This window comes from Furipterus horrens, unplaced genomic scaffold (genome assembly GCF_987537825.1).
Source record: "Furipterus horrens unplaced genomic scaffold, mFurHor1.1.pri manual_scaffold_2, whole genome shotgun sequence".
In the NCBI taxonomy this organism is placed as follows: domain Eukaryota; kingdom Metazoa; phylum Chordata; class Mammalia; order Chiroptera; family Furipteridae; genus Furipterus; species Furipterus horrens.
Window position 1 is genome coordinate 54,058,917 of NW_028327172.1, and position 12,684 is coordinate 54,071,600.

The 12,684-nt window shown below is 40.8% G+C and overlaps 1 protein-coding gene across 3 annotated transcripts in view; it reads right to left on the reverse strand.

The window, feature by feature from the left end:
* FAT3 (FAT atypical cadherin 3) overlaps positions 1-12,684 on the reverse strand; it is a 516,537-nt gene that overhangs the window by 187,358 nt on the left and 316,495 nt on the right. The window lies entirely within an intron of this gene.

The following is a 12,684-nucleotide window of genomic DNA, read 5'->3' on the forward strand; positions in this document are numbered from 1 at the left end:
TGTGTAGAAATGAGAATATTTGACTTTTAAATATCTGGGGCAAGTAGATTACTGAGCATGGAAAACAAGTCCAGTTAAAGGAAAAGCAAAAATGATAGGAACAGTAACTATTCAGTCCCCAGTGGCAACCAGATGGTCTCAGAATAATTCCTTTTTTTCTTTTCCTTAGGATAAGCAATTTAAAAATCTTCAGAATTATTATTTTTAAATTATTATTTTTTATTTTTATTTATTGACTTGAGAGAGGAAGTGAGAGAGAAGAGAGAGAAACATCGACTTGTTGTTCCACTTATTTATGCATTCATTAGTTGTTTTTTTATGTGCTGTGACTGGGGATTGAACCCACAACCTTGGCAAACGGGAACAATGTTCTAACCAGCTAAGCTACCCAGCAAGGGCTTCCAAATTATTCTTAAAACAAAAGAAAATTTACAAAGAAAATCTGAAAAAATTAGTTCGGATTTTGCTTACCTCAGGTACTATAATCACTTTGGTGATGTGAAAACTCACTAAAGAACCACTGTTTTTCTGATAATAAGGAATTTCAATGATTTGCTTGCATATGACTAAAATTCTACAGCAGTAACCTCATTAAAGATTTTAAGAGTTCTTGAAAAATTAATATGTTGTTGATGCTGATTAGATTCAGGCTATAAAACAACACTTTCTTATTTAACATTGTCATGCTTATATATTTGTGTTATACTTGACAAAGAAGGTTATTTTTGTAATAAGTATTGTACACAAAATTATTACAAATATAACTCACATATCTACAATTTCATACTATAATTTTATAACTTTATTATGCATGTTTAAATCTCCACAGAAAATAAGTCCCAAAGGAAACATCTATATTTCCTTTGAATGGTGTTTCTCATAAATGAATCACCCATTTGTGTATAAAGACAAAGAAAAGGGAATGAAAAGACAAAACCTTCAAGGCCACCCAGCTTATTACAGCAATTTATCTTTTGCAGGTTTATTATTATTATTTTTTGTCAAATGGCAATTAGGAGGTCAAACTTACATTCCATTTCTTGATTCTCCAATGTTCCTAAAGAAAAGATATGGATTGGGCTGTTTCATGACATACATTGGTGAAAGGAAATTGCAGAGAGAAAATCACGTGAAAAGCTCACCCCAAGGTTGGCCAGGTATGTGAAATAAGGAAAAGATATTTTGTTGAGGTTTGCTGAGGATCTCATGACCTGCAGCTTTTATTTTACTTAGAAATGGTTGGTGGGAGTATGTGGTGGGTTTTCAAGAAAGTCAAGAAGAGGCCATAAGAGGTTAAATGGCCTTCAACATAAAAGCCCACTGGGAGTAGCAGAGCTCTTTATAGTGGGCCCCCTCTCTAGTCACAACCGTCTACACTCCCATGGAATGGAAATCTGTGTTTCCATCACACAAATGACCTGCCTTTCTATGAATTCTTTCTGAAATGTGTCCCACTTCACCCACAGATCTTTCAAATTCAGGTCAAGTGTTAGCTCAAGTGTTAGAGAGGTGATCTCTCCACCAGGGTTAGGTGCCCATCTGACACATCCAGACAGAACTAGTGTTCTCCGCCATCATTGTCCTTTGCCCTATATGACAATCCTTTGCTCTTAGGTCTGCATTTTCCTACTAGACAAGTTGACAGAGTCCTTCAAGGGAAGGGCCTGCCTTTTCATTCTGAAGCCCTGGTGCCCACCTAGCTCCTGGCCTAAAACAAAGAATAGGAACCTCATTAATGCTCAGTTAATGGAAATTGCTGTAAAAGAGATAGATTATGTATATTCTAATCTGCAGTTTTGCTACAGACTAGAATGTTTACTTGGGAGGGTATCATTTTGTGTGCAGGGTGAGTATGGGATGGTGGGCAGAGTGGATATGCCTTCAGTATTCATTTAAAACCATTGATTGAAGTCCTCTATGTGAATGGTGACGTACTCAGCACTCTTGGACACAAAGATGAGCTATTGTTTGAGGTTATGGAGAGAAGACGGTTATCAGAAATTTTAAGTGCAAGAATCAGTAACTTTTCTAGCTGCCCATCAGAACCTCCCGGGAAACAGATTCTGTGTCCCATTCCATCACTCCTATACTGTATCTGAATCTCTTGGGGGTAATGACAGATAGTCCCCTGAGTCTAAGAGAAGGTTCTAAGTAATCCCACCAGCTTTGGTTGAATCTCACTATGACTTGTTATTGACATTAATTTCTCTGCTCAGCCACATCCAAGAGAGAAATAGACTGAACTGCTTTAGCATGTGGACCAGGCATCTGGGTGCAGTGTATGTGTAGGGGTGAGCAGGGAGAGCTGGAGCTGATAGTGAGTGCACTGGTGATTAGGCTGATAAAGGAGGAATAAAGGGGTGCACAGCTCGCTGCTTCATATTGGCCGTGGGTCGGTGTGGTCACACCAGCGGGTGTCCAACACACCAATCTGTTGTCTTCACCTTTCAGGGGGCATCCTCTGTAAGAGGTCACAGTGGGAATGAGAAATACTCATTACATTGAGGCTATGAATGGCTGAAGGGCTGTCAGCTTCCACTCTGCTGTTAGCCTGCTGCTCTTCTAGACAGAAGACACCGCGAGCCCTTTGTCCTCTGCTCCCCTGAAGGCATTTGTGTCATTTCAAGTCTCACTCACCCCAGGTCAGGCCACCACAGACCACTGTGGAATAGCTGTGCAGAGAGGGAAGAGGTCAGCTTCCACTCCCCAATCATTCTTAGGGTAATTTTTTAGGAAAGTCAGGTATTTTCACAAAGGCCGCGTGTAACTGGGAGAACAGTGTGACTCCCCTTCCAACTGTATACCTTTACCAAGATGTGTTTCTCACGTATTTATCAGCCAACAGAGAAAGCTGCAGGCTTCCTGGAAAGTCTGAAACAACATATGCAGCAGTGAACCTGGTGCGGGGAGGAAGGCAAGCAGTTTCTGTTCCCAGAAGAAAGGCAGGGCTACCTCTGCAGACTTCAGGTCTCTAGATTTGTATCGCATTTATTGTCACAGAAATGAGGTAAAAGTATCTACTGCAAAAGTGAAAATTGGTAGGAAATCAGATGAGATAGGGTGGGGGACAAGGGTAGATTGTTTTTTTAGGGAATGATGAAAATAAAATTACAGATCATGGTGACAGCTACATAGTTCTGTAAGTATTTGTAAAACATAGAATTGTACACTTTAAACAAATAAATAATATGTTATGTAAATTATACATCAGTAAAGCTGTTTAAAAATCAGTAGAGAACCATAACTGTGCTTTTTAGATTTTAACACATCTTTCTAGTTGGAGAAGACAGACCTTTCCAAATACTTTGAATGAATGAATGAATGGATGGATGATGGGGTGAGTTAGTGTAGGAATCAGGCATGAAGAGGGGCTGGAATGAATAGAGTGATCAGGTTTGTCCATAAGGATCTGGAACATAAAAATAATGAACAAAACATTTTGGGTTAAAGACACAACTGGTAGTTATTTGTATTGAAAAAATAAACCTTATCAAGCCAGGGTTAGCTAAATAAAAAAGGGAAAAAAGCTTTCTTCCTTCTAAAGCACCAATTTTCAACCTTTTTCATCTCATAGCGAACAGAAACTAATTACTAAAATTCTGTGGCACATCAAAAAAATATATCTTTTGCTGATCTGACCAAAAAGCATATAATTTTGGTTGATTTACAAATATAATAATAATAATAACAATAACAACCTACCCTTTTTGCTCCAAAGTGAAAAAAAAATCAGGTACCTATACTTGTATATAGAGATTTATGGTACCAAGAATTAACCAATCAGATGCAACCTTATTATGTGACATGCCAATAAGATGCAGCTCTATTATATGACCTATATGTTTATGGTTCAGAACATAACATTCACTGGATGGCTGTTTTGTATAAGTTGTTGTCATTTTTTTGTTTGACAACCTAAGGGAAAAGAGGTCAGTGCCCCTGACAAATAGTCAGGTACATATTGTATGTTTGAAACATTCTTGAGGTACATCAGTTGAATATCACTGCACGAAAGGAACATACTTAGGATGAGCTATGGTGTGTTTGCAGCACTGTGTTTTTACAGTTAGAAAGGAATGCAGTGAGTCATATGTCACTGTCCAGAGGAATCAGTCGAATTGCCAAAGATGCATCTTCATTTTAACAACTTTGTTGTAATGGAATGCAGTTGGGTGTTAGGAAAGGAAAATGAATAAAGCAGAACAACCTCCCTCTACAACTGCTGTGCTTCATCACTGTGAGAGCAATGTCCCTGCAGTCTCTGCAGGAAAGGGGCATGGGCGTCACACATGGAATATGGACCCGCACAGTAAACTGGAGACGGACACGACAAAACTGAATTTCAAAGATAAATCATAGGCAAGCTTTGAATGTGGTTCAGAGATAAGCAAACACATCATTTGATATAATTACATACACAAACCTCCAATTTAGGAGGGGAGTTATGCCAGTCCTAAGGGAATGATACTCAGTAAAGAAGGCAGGAGGGGACATGGCTGGAACCATGCAATTACTTTAAAATGGCCACTGCTGATGTTTTGCTGTGGAGACAGAGGAGTCTAACAATCTCCCTGAGAAACAGCCTGAGCATGAAAAATGTGGCTGCCTGTTCAAAAGAGAACTCAAAATGTTCTATGGAATTAGGATCAGAAAAGTGACACTTGTGAGGATGACATCTTTTCCCTGCTCTTTCTCCCTGTGGGTGACTTGGGCCGCAGCTGTGTAATCTACTGCGATGACATTCACATTTCCTTTAAGTGCTACTTGAAGCAGTCGAGTTCTTAGCTGTTTCAGTATAATTTTCTAAGACTCTTGGAAACTGGGTTTGTCTTAAATATAAAACTGGAATTATCAAGCCTCTGAGCCAAGGTTAGTGCTTATTTTTGTCTTTTTCATATCCCATTTCTCACACCTACCCCCAGCTATCTGGTAAACTCCTCAAAATCCTTCCAGACAGTTCAATTGCCACCTTCTCTGTGAAGTGTCTTTTGACCTTTCCTCCTCTTGTATGTTGCATGTTACTCAACTACTGTTTTGATCCCCTTCATAGTTTCAGGAAGACAGAGACTCTGGGTAGCTCAGTAGTTGAGCTCAGGAGGCTAGATCAGTGCCTGTCACATTTGTTAAGTATGTAAATACTGATGTCATAGCACCCAATATTGGGCTCCAGTTATTTGTTAAAAAGTCAATCTTTCCAAATAGTTTATGAACAAAAGCATGGTGAATAGGTCTTATTCATCTTTTGTTTTTGGTATTTAACATAGGATCTGTCACATTGCAGGTATCAAGCAAAACTTATCTCAGTGATGGTGACGTGGATGCAGTCTTCCAAAATTCTAACCTTGTTTTGTAAAGAGGCCATAATGGTCCCAATGCATAGAAGTTAAAGTTATCTAAATGCTCTCTTCCATCCTTTGAATGATTTTAATATATTCCCAATCTTTGGCTCTTCCATGCTGATAGTTGGAGGCTGTTAGCACAATTCCTCATAACCTTCAAACTTTTTTCAAAAAGTTTAGAAGAATTTTAATTTTTAACATTATGAACAGGGGCTCTATGGCCATTCTACTGTTCTCCTACATCCTGGTTTCTATCTAATTTAAAGAGAAAGGGAAGAGGTAAGATGGCGGAGGAGTGAGGAGAGGTTGCGGTTTTAGGCTCCGGAGACCCGTCTACAGTTTGGTCTAATTGCAGACAGAACATCTCAGTGAGCAGCTGGACATTGGCGGGAGTTGAGCCAAGGCACTGCTGGATTAGAGAAAATCCACCTGGGAACAACCTGTTTAGTGAGGATAGCGGAGAAAAAGGGGACGAAACGGGATTCCTGACTGGGGCGGCTGCCCGAGCTGTGGCGGGAAGCACACAAAGGATTTTTGGCGACCACAGGCTACCCCAGAGAGGAGTCAGGCGGAGAGCGGATCTCTGCCCGCTGGCAGAGACGGGACTCGACCAAGTGGCATTGGCGCTGAAGGACAGGAGACAGCGTGCTACCGGGCAAGTGAGAACATAATTCTCCTTTATATTTTTCTCTAGTGGATGGTGGAGACGGGAGGAAAGTTTGGGTGGGGTAGGCCGTTCTGGAGGAGCCCAGGCGCAGGGGCGCGCTAATCCACTCCTCAACCCTACCATTGGGTCGCGGGGGCGCACATAGGGAAGTGCTCTCATTCACTGGCCCAGGTGCGCGGGGCCGTGAGTCCAGGCGTCCCTCGGACATTCCCCAACGGACATAAGATCAGTGCCCCAACGGGCACAGGGAGGGCCCACTGAACACGCAGAGGACTGTGCACAGACACCCCTAGACAGCTCCCGTGGGCGTAGGGCCCCAGGCCGGAAAGCAGACCACTAGCGCAGGCTCTGTTTGTGCCCGCCCAGACGGGTGAGGGAAGGCGGGCGGCTGCAGCACGGGAACAGCGAGAGGCGGCGACCCACGGACGCTCGATTCCACTGAGCGCAAGTGTCCCTGGCCCTGCCCTAAGAGGCGAGAGACCAACTCCCGGAGCTCGGCTCAGCGGGACTGAGGGCACGGGGCAGCGTGCGAGCGTGAAAGCACCTCAGCCCGGGGTCAGTGGGAGCTCTCTGGCCGCCTGTGCGGGCAGGGTCACCTTGGCGCAAACGGGGAACCGCCGCGGCCCAGCGAAAGAAGGAGCCAATCCCGGGGAAAGCGCTCGGGCCGTCCGCGCGGGCAGGGTCACCTCGGCGCGAACGGGGAACTGCCGCGCCCCAGCGAAAGAAGGAGCCAATCCCGGGGAAAGCGCTCGGGCCGTCCGCGCGGGCAGGGTCACCTCGGCGCGAACGGGGAACTGCCGCGCCCCAGCGAAAGAAGGAGCCAATCCCGGGGAAAGCGCTCGGGCCGTCCGCGCGGGCAGGGTCACCTCGGCGCGAACGGGGAACTGCCGCGCCCCAGCGAAAGAAGGAGCCAATCCCGGGGAAAGCGCTCGGGCCGTCCGCGCGGGCAGGGTCACCTCGGCGCGAACGGGGAACTGCCGCGCCCCAGCGAAAGAAGGAGCCAATCCCGGGGAAAGCGCTCGGGCCGCCCGCGCGGACAGAGACACCTTGGCACGAACGGGGAACCACCGCGGCCCGGCAGCAGTGGGCTCCAACCACGGGGCAAACTCTCGGGCCGTCAGAGCGCGCAGGGGCTTACGCGCAAGGGCACCTCAACTGGCTACAGCGGGCAGCAAGGTAGCGCGCCGCGCCGGCAATCGCGGGCGCGCACCATAGCGGCAACCGGGTGCGCACACCAGTCCGGCAAAAGAACAAGAACCTCTGACCTGCCACACTAGACCAGCTGCGGACCCAGAAAAAGAAGGCAACACACCAAGGCTAAAACGCAGTAAAAACATCGTTTTTTTTTTTTTTCTCCAAATTTTTTCTCCCAAATTTTTCTCCCTTGTTCTTTCTTTCTTCTTAATAATTTCTTTTCTTTCCTTCTTTCTTTATTCTTTTCCTGGGGTTTTTTTTGGGGGGGGTTTTGGGGGATATATATATATATATATATATATATATATATATATTTTTTTTTTTTTTTTTGGTTCAATTTTTTTTTCTCTCTCTTTTTTCTTTCTTCTGTATTCTTTCTTTTCTATCTTTCTTTGTTCCTTTCTTGCTAAACTTTTGGGGTTTTTTGGGGGGGGTTGTGGTAAATTTTTTATTTTCTTCTCTTTCTCTCTTTCTTCTTTTCTTTCTCCTATTTTCTTGGGGATTTTTTGGGGGAGTGTTTTTCCTCCACCTCTTCCAATAATAACAAACTTTATCTCTAACGTGTTGCATATAACCTCTCCTTCTCATCCTTTCTCTTTAATAGTGGTTTATTCGTTTGTGTGTCTAGCTTAGCCCCCCTATTACTTTAAATAATACAATATAATTACTATATAAACCCAAATACAATACAATCCCACTTTCTTACTACACTAAGTATTTTTCTATCCTTTTCTTCTATTTTTCTTAACATACAATGTAAATATTACTAACTGGCTTGCACAGTCTCAACTATTATTAATCTATCAACCCCTCTATCAAAAATTATATTTTTCCTCCCCAAAAACAACTGGTATCTATTCTTCTTATAGTATAAAAGCTCAAATCTCTTTACATTTATATTAATACGGGCTAGTTGGCTAACGATAGCAGGATAGAGTGGGGGATACTTTCTGAGGGTGTGGGTCTCCTGCCTGGGCTGTGTGTTTATGTCTTTAACAGCATATCCACAAAAGAACTCAAGACAAAGCAGATAGAGTGACTCTCAACCAAGTAGCCAGAAGGAAGATCCTATCAAAGAACATCTGAAATATAACCGAACAGCATAAACAAACGACATAAAGGGTAACTTAAGACCATCAGGCTCAGGATATCAAAGAGACTGCACCACTGAAACTCCCAGACCTTCGATAAAGAATATTACACCACAAAGGAGGGAAGTCAAAGCAGACTACCCCCCCAATAAATAAATATATAAATAAATAAATAAATAAATAAAAACAAAAAGAATCCAACATGGTAAGACGCAAAAATAACCCCTCAATGAAAAGAAAAGAGGAATCCTCAGAAAGAGAGATAGACGAAATAGACATAGCCCAAATGTCAGACATGGAATTCAAAACAATGGTGGTAAAGAAGCTCAATATACTCGACATCCTTAAAATCAACTATGACAACCTTCAAGGAAGTTACCAGCAGCTCCAAGAAAATTACAGGGAACTGGCAGAGAACTACACCAGCATAAAAAAAGACATAGAAATCGTTAACAAGAACCAGGAAGAACTTAAGAATACAATCTCTGAACTGAAAAACACAGTAGAATCAGTCAAAAGCAGACTAAACGAAGCAGAAGATCGGATTAGTGAGTTAGAAGATAATGTAGAGAAAAACTCCCAGACAATACAGCAAAATGAAAAACGATTGAAAAAATATGAACAAGATGTAAGGGAATTACAGGATAGCATTAGGAAAAATAATTTAAGGATCATCGGAATACGAGAGGAAGAAGAAAAGGAACATGGAATTGAAAATCTGATAGGAGAAATAGTGACAGAAAATTTTCCGAACCTGATGAGAGGAAAAGCTATGCAAGTCCAAGAAGCACTGAGAGTTCCAATCAAGAGGAACCCCCAAAAACCCACTCCAAGGCACATCATAGTTAAAATGGCAACATTCCAAGACAAAGAGAGAATCCTAAAAGCAGCAAGAGAAAAGCAGCAAATAACATACAAGGGAGCTCCGATAAGGCTATCAACTGATTTCTCAACAGAAACATTACAAGCCAGAAGGGAATGGTCAAAAATATTTCAAGCAATGAAAAACAAAGGCCTACAACCAAGAATACTCTACCCAGCAAGGCTCTCATTCAAAATAGAAGGTGAAATAAGGAGTTTCTCAGACAAAGGAAGACTGAAAGAATACATCTCCACCAAACCAGCATTGCAAGAGATGCTAAAGGGACTGTTCTAGGAAAAAACAAGAGAGGAGAGGAACAGAGGTACAAAGGGAAATGAATAAATACACGTCAATAATAACCTTAAATGTAAATGGATTAAATGCTCCAATTAAAAGACATAGGGTAACGGAATGGATAAGAAAACAGGACCCACATATTTGCTGTCTACAAGAAACACACCTCAAAACAAAAGATTTACACAGACTGAAAGTAAAGGGATATAAAAAAATATTCCAAGCAAACGGACCGGAAAAAAAAGCCGGGGTAGCAGTTCTCATATCAGACAAAATGGATTTCAAAGCAAGGACAATAAAAAGAGACAAAGAAGGACATTTCATAATACTTAAAGGAACAATCCATCAAGAAGATATGACTTTGATAAACATATATGCACCCAACATAGGAGCACCCAAATACATAAAGCAAATACTAGAAGACCACAAAAAGGATATCAACAACAACACACTCATAGTAGGGGACTTCAACACTCCATTATCAACAATAGACAGATCATCAAAGCAAAGAAACACCAAGGATATACAGGCATTGAACAACACACTAAACCACATGGATCTAACTGATATATATAGAACTTTTCACCCCAAAGAAGCAAAATATACATTCTTTTCAAGTGCACATGGGACATTTTCAAAGATAGACCACATGATAGGTCACAAAACAAGCCTCAACAAATTCAAGAAAATTGAAATCATATCAAGCATCTTTTCAGATCACAATGCCTTGAAACTAGAAATCAACCTCAGAGGAAAAAATCAAAGACACCCAAACTCATGGAGATTGAATAACATGCTATTAAATAATGAATGGGCTAACAATGACATCAAAGAAGCAATCAAGAAATTTCTAGAAACTAATGATAATGAGCACACAACAACCCAAAACCTGTGGGACACAGCAAAAGCAGTCCTGAGAGGGAAGTTTATAGCAATACAGGCATATCTGAAAAGGCTAGAAGAATCTCAAATAAAAAACCTAACCACAATGCTACAAGAACTAGAACAACAACAACAAACAAAGCCTAGGGCAAGAAGAAGGAATGAAATCATCAAGATCAGAGCAGAACTAAATGACATAGAGACTAAACAAACAATCCAAAAGATCAACGAAACTAGGAGCTGGTTCTTCGAAAAAATCAACAAAATCGACAAGCCTCTAGCCAGTCTAATCAAGAAAAAAAGAGAGAAGACACAAATAAACAAAATCAGAAATGAAAGAGGAGAAATCACGACTGATACCTCAGAAATACAAATGATAGTCAGAAATTACTTCAGACAACTGTATGACAAGAAATTTGACAATCTAGAAGAAATGGACAAATTTCTAGAAACATACAACCTTCCAAAACTGAATCAAGAAGAAGTGGAAAGTCTCAACAGACCAATAACAAAGAAGGAAATTGAAACAGTAATCCAAAATCTCCCTGCACACAAAAGCCCTGGACCGGATGGCTTCACAGGCGAATTCTACAAAACATTCAGGGAAGAACTAACTCCTATCCTCCTCAAACTGTTCCAAAAAATCCAAGAAGAAGGGAAAATCCCAAACTCTTTCTATGAAGCCAGTATTATCCTAATCCCCAAACCAGGTCAAGACACAACAAAGAAAGAAAACTACAGGCCAATATCACTGATGAACATCGATGCTAAAATCCTCAATAAAATATTGGCAAACAGGATCCAGCAACACATCAAAAAGATCATACATCATGATCAAGTGGGCTTCATTCCAGGGATGCAAGGATGGTTTAATATTCGCAAATCAATAAATATAATACATCACCTAAACAGAATGAAAGACAAAAATCACATGATCATATCAATAGATGCAGAAAAAGCATTTGATAAAGTTCAACACCCATTTATGATGAAAACACTCAGCAAAATGGGAATAAAGGGAGCATATCTTAACATAATTAAGGCTATATATGAGAAGTCTGAGGCCAACATCATACTCAATGGACAAAAACTGAAAGCATTCCCCCTGAACTCAGGAACGAGACAAGGTTGTCCACTCTCTCCACTCCTTTTCAACATAGTGTTGGAAGTCCTAGCCACAGCAATCAGACAAGAAAAAGAAATAAAAGGAATTCAAATTGGGAAAGAGGAAGTGAAACTTTCATTATATGCAGATGATATGATAGTATACCTAGAAAATCCTATAAACTCCACTAAAAGACTACTCAATATAATAAGTGAATTTGGCAAAATCGCAGGGTACAAAATAAATATACAGAAATCCAAGGCATTTCTGTACACCAACAATAAAATAGCAGAGACAGAGACAAAAAAGAAAATACCATTTACTATAGCAACAAGAAAAATAAAGTACCTAGGAGTAAACTTAACCAAAGAGATAAAAGACCTGTACTCTGAAAATTATATAACATTGAAGAAAGAAATTAAGGAAGAAACAAATAAATGGAAGCAAATACCATGTTCTTGGATGGGAAGAATCAACATCATCAAAATGGCCATACTACCCAAAGCAATTTACAAATTCAATGCAATCCCTATTAAAATACCAATGACATATTTCACAGACCTAGAACAAATACTCCATAAATTCATATGGAACCAAAAAAGACCCCGAATAGCAAAAGCAATCTTGAGACAGAAGAACACAGCAGGAGGAATCACAACACCAGATATCAAACAATACTACAAAGCCACTGTAATCAAAACAGTATGGTACTGGCATAAGAACAGACATATAGATCAGTGGAACAGAATAGAGAGTCCAGAAATAAACCCAGGCCTCTATGGTCAACTAATCTTTGATAAAGGAGGAAGGAACATAAAATGGAGTGAGAAGAGCCTCTTTAACAAATGGTGCTGGGAGAACTGGATAGGGACCTGCAAAAAAATGAAACTAGACCACCAACTTACACCACACACGAGAATAAACTCAAGATGGATCAAAGACTTAAATGTAAGCCGTGACACCATAAAAGTCCTAGAGGAAAACATAGGCAAGAAAATATCAGATATCTCACGTAACAATCTCTTCACGGATACATCTCCTAAAGCAAGAGAAATAAAGGAAAAAATAAATAAATGGGATTACATCAAACTGAAGAGTTTCTGCTCAGCAAAAGAAAACAACAGCAAATTGAAAAGGAAACCAACCATATGGGAAAACATATTTGCCAATGACATCACAGACAGGGGACTGATATCCAAAATATATAAAGAGCTGATACGACTCAACATCAAGAAAACAAACAACCCAAT